This window comes from Benincasa hispida, chromosome 11 (assembly GCF_009727055.1).
Source record: "Benincasa hispida cultivar B227 chromosome 11, ASM972705v1, whole genome shotgun sequence".
In the NCBI taxonomy this organism is placed as follows: domain Eukaryota; kingdom Viridiplantae; phylum Streptophyta; class Magnoliopsida; order Cucurbitales; family Cucurbitaceae; genus Benincasa; species Benincasa hispida.
The window spans coordinates 55,394,375-55,399,170 of NC_052359.1; the positions used below are offsets into that span (position 1 = coordinate 55,394,375).

General features: G+C 25.9%; 1 pseudogene; it reads left to right on the forward strand.

The window, feature by feature from the left end:
- Positions 1–625: 625 nt before the first annotated feature.
- Positions 626–4,542, forward strand: LOC120091429 (annotated as a pseudogene).
- Positions 4,543–4,796: the final 254 nt, after the last annotated feature.

The window sequence follows — 4,796 nt, forward strand, 5'->3', positions numbered from 1 at the left end:
CAATATGAGTCACTTTTCTATTGCATTTTATTAACTATTGTACTTCAACATCTTAGATGTTTTTTTTTTTTTTTTTTTTTTTTTTAATTTTTTTTTTGTTTTTTTTTTTTTTTTTTTTTTTTTTAAATTGTATTTCAGTGTTTGTATTCTATTTTGTGATATTGTTATTAACTTGTATGCTAAATTTATCTATATTCTAGATTTTTTTAAACGAAAAAAAAAGTATTTTCAACGTATCAGTATCTTCATTTTTTAGAAATATATAACTTAAAAAAATGAGGCATCTTTAGACGTATCTGTATCTTAGTTTTTTAGAAATTGATGAATCGCCGTATCCAATCGTATCCATATCATGTAGTCGTATCTATGTTTGTGCTTCACAGGTAGTGCCTCTAGAAACCTTCACTTTATTACCAAGAAATACCAAGCAACATCTATAGCTATTAAATGAGCCTTTCAAAAACACTATAAATACCAACACCAAAGCTTGAGCTTTCTAAAGCACAAAGAGAAAAAGAAAAGGAAAAAAAAGACCCTAATTAGGATCTAAAAAACAGTGTTTTTCTAAATCCAAAAGCTTTTTTTCTTCCTTTAATTTTGTGAGTTGTGTTTGAAAAATTAAGAAATGGCAAGATCAAAAATGTCATCAGTGCCTCTTGTTGCTGGGAGAGTGATAGGAGATGTTATTGATTCTTTCACTTAAAGCATGAAGATGTGTGTTTTTTATAGTAATAATAAGCAAGTTTTCAATGGTTTGGGAGGAGACTTGAGATCTTTCTTCACTCTGGTTTGGTTTTTTCTTTTTTTCTCCCTTTTTTCAAGATTTGACAGACCCAATTGCTTCTCTCTTTACTCATTACGGATATGAATCAATGATTTATTTAAGGTTCGAGTCTCTCGCTCTGCATGTTGAAGAAAAGAAAAGTTAAGATTTTGAGTTGTTTGGTCTATCAATCTAAGTATAAATATTAATTATATCAATAAAAAAAAGTTTAGATATTCAAATTTATGTCTTGCAAGTTGAATACTTTTTTTAAAAAAAAGAAAAAAAAAAGTAAATATTTTTTAGATTTTTCTATTTATAAGAATTTTCCTTTTTGATTATTTGTTAGACTTATACGAGTTTTCAAGCTCACAAAGAAAAAAAAAAGATTAAATTTACCACAACGTTTTTCACTAGACATAGTTTAGTGTGTATATCAGCGTCTATCAGCGATAAACTTCTATCAATTTCTGTTATTGATAGATACTGATGAACTTCTATCAGTCTCTATAAAAGAATATTAAAATTTTATTACTTTGTGTAAATAATTTCACTTATTTTTCTATTTTTGAAAATCCCCCTATATATTTCTTCTCTCGTGAATTTGTTCAATGCTTACAACATCGATATTTTCTTAAGAAATTGTAGGTTTTGAATTCTCTTCTTCATATTTGTGACGTTGTTCCTTCTTTTGAACTATAAAAAATATACTAGAGATGTGTTTTATCTAAATATCTCTTAATGTTTTCATTAACTTGATTTATTATTATTATTATTTTCAGATTATGACGGACCCAGACGTTCCTAGGCCAAATGATCCTTATTTAAGGGAGCATTTACACTGGTAATTAAAAATTTACATATGAGTTGATTTTTTTTAAGGCTATATATACATGTGATGAAGTTATATTACATATATTACATGTGCATGTGACACCAACCAAATTAAATTTGACTTTTTTGTTTTTGGAGTACAATATGGAGTATGGGAATTTGAACCTGCAATGTCAAATGAAATTTGATTTTGAAGAATAATTATGCGAGAATCGATGTAATATTTGTCGTTACTGGATTATGAAAGTATTTTGGATTTTGGCTAATTTTGCAGATTATTCTTTCATTTCCCTCTTGCCTAGAATTTTTTGGTCTTATTTGGGATTTATTTGGTTATATGTTTAGTTTATTTTTGGAAGAAAACATTGAAAATAATCTAATATTTGCCTCTTACATTTATTAAAATTAAAAAAAATTCTTTTATAGAGAAAAGAAATACATGTATTTTAATAGTTGGAAGATCCCTTTTATTTACCTGCAATATAGTAATTTATTCTGCATTCACTAAAGGCATAATTACTGGATTGTCCTCCTTATTTGCTATATCTTAATTGAGGGTATATTTGTCAACATGTCCTCCTTATTAGCATTTTTTAAGTTAAACAAATGTAACTTTCAATTTTAAGGAATGTTAATATAAGTGTCCTTTCCATTTGTCAAAGAACCAATGAAATCTTCCTCTTAAATTTGATTTTTTTTTTGACAACCTCAAAATTGATAGTACAAACTTATTAAAATAGATTAAAATATCAAAAAATATCGATGTCCATGAAAATTTCTATAAAACATTTATAAGAAAAAAAATTATAAAATATTTTTTTTAATTAATAAAACTTTTTACACCTTTTTAAACAAGTAACAGAGGAAAAAAGAAAATGAAGAAGCAGAAAAAACTCCCTTCTTGGTTTCTTATTTATTTATTTATTTACTTATTATTTTTTAACTTTAGCATCTGAAAGCATAATCAAAAGTTACTAAGGATAACTTTCGCAATTTAGATTATGTTTTACATTTTCAGATTGGTTGAGTTCAGCGAATATATGTTTGACAGACAACCCAAATTCTATTTTTGAAAATTGTTGAGATTATGTAATCCAAACACTGCAAATTCTAAAAGCAATATTTTTATGTTTTCTTTGTATCCATAATTTGAATTTTAAAATTTTAAATGCAAAATTATATTTGATAAAGATAAAAAATATTTAGAAATATAAAATGTCATGTATAAACCTAATTCATTTTAAAAAATAAAAAAATGTATTATGTAATGTATTCTAAATTAAATTACGTTAAGTTTCAAGTTTCGTCCCTATGGTTTGGATAAAATTAAAAGTTAGTTCATATGATTTTAACATTTAGAATTTAGTTCCTACAGTTTAATAGTTCATATGGGTTTTTAAATCCTCTTAAATAGCTCCTACCATATGAACTATTCATTAAGAAACTTTTATCAAATCATAGGGGGTAAATTATAATTATAAACAATAAGGGTAAATTATAATTATAAACAATAAGACTTAAATTTTAACTTACTCTAAACCGTAGGTACCAAAATTTTAATTTTTTCTATAAATTATATTATATTACAAAATAATAATTATACAATTTTTTAACATAAAATATATTCATAAATAAATTAATAATAATTTATTGTCAACTAACATTTATTAACTATAACTAGTTTGCAATTGTTTAGATTATAATTCAGTTTCTAAATTTTGCTACCAAACATATATCTAAAACCATGAAATCCAAATTTGTTTTCATTTAATCCTTTGTTTCAAATTTCTGATTTCAAATTCTCTACCAAATAGATCCTAAATAGTTTTAATTGTGAAACCTCTATTGCAGGATCGTAACAGATATCCCTGGCACTACAGACGCCACATTCGGTAACTTTTCCTACCAAATATATATATTCAAAATAAATAATAATAATAACAAACTTTCTTCTAAAAAAATAAAAAATAAAAAAATAAAAAACTTTCTAGAGGGGAGATTAGAAGAAAAACTTTTTAAATATATACATATATTGTCTATTTCCTTTCCTTTTTAGCTTTGGTTTATACCACCTTTAAGAGAAACTATTAGGTACAGACTAATTTCATGCTCTGCATAAAAAAATTTATAAAGAAAAAATCATGTTTAAAAAGACGACTTGCTACCTGACAATTTTTTGGACAATTTCTTGTGCAGCTTATATTTAAAAAGACCACCCTCAAGTATTTTCTTTATAAAAAAGTTTTTTTTTTTAAAGAAAACTCCCTCATTGGATTCTTATTTATTTATTTATTTTTATTATTATTGAGATCAAAACATCTAGGTTAATAACATAAGATTTGTGTCAAGTTAACTTATGGTGATATTGCCCTTTCTTCTTGAGTTTTGTGGGGGGAAAATGTAAGATTTTTTTTTTTTTTTTTTTTTAAATCTCCAATTTGCTAAATTCTAAACTTTTAGGAGCAAAACATTATATAGGTATTGACAAACTTTTATTTCCTAGTTTTCTAAATATTTTTAATTAAAAAAATTTTAATCGATAAATTAAAGATTAAAAGAAATTGAAATTTTTACATACAAGTTAGAAAAGGGCGAGAGCTCCATCCTTTTCCATCCTTTTCCTTCTTAATTAAATAGATTTTTCTTATAATGAGAAAGAGAATAAACTTATAACTTTTTATTGACGATCAATATAAATATATCTTAACTATTAAGCTAATATTAAAACCAATAAATTTTATAAATGGGTTTTTGAATGAAACACAGGGAGGGAGATAGTAAGTTACGAGATTCCAATGCCAAACATAGGAATCCACAAGTTTGTTTTTGTTCTATTCAAGCAGAAACGAAGACAATCAGTGAATCCACCCTCTTCAAGGGATTATTTCAACACCCGAGCCTTTGCCGCCAACAACGATCTGGGTCTCTCTGTTACTATCATCTAGTTCAATGCCCAAAGAGAAACTTCCGCCAGACGACGCTAAAACTGCCATTTTGCGACCGTCGGAGTGGACCCAAATAGAAGAGGAGAAAAAGGGAAAAAAAATTAATATACAATCTGAGTCTTTCTTTTGCCTTGAAAATAATAATCACTTTCTATATATCGTGATATAGAAGGAAGGGAGAGAGATGTTCAGATTTGTATATTAGAAAAATATATATTTGCATGAGGGGGAATAATTTGGATATGCAAAAAGGA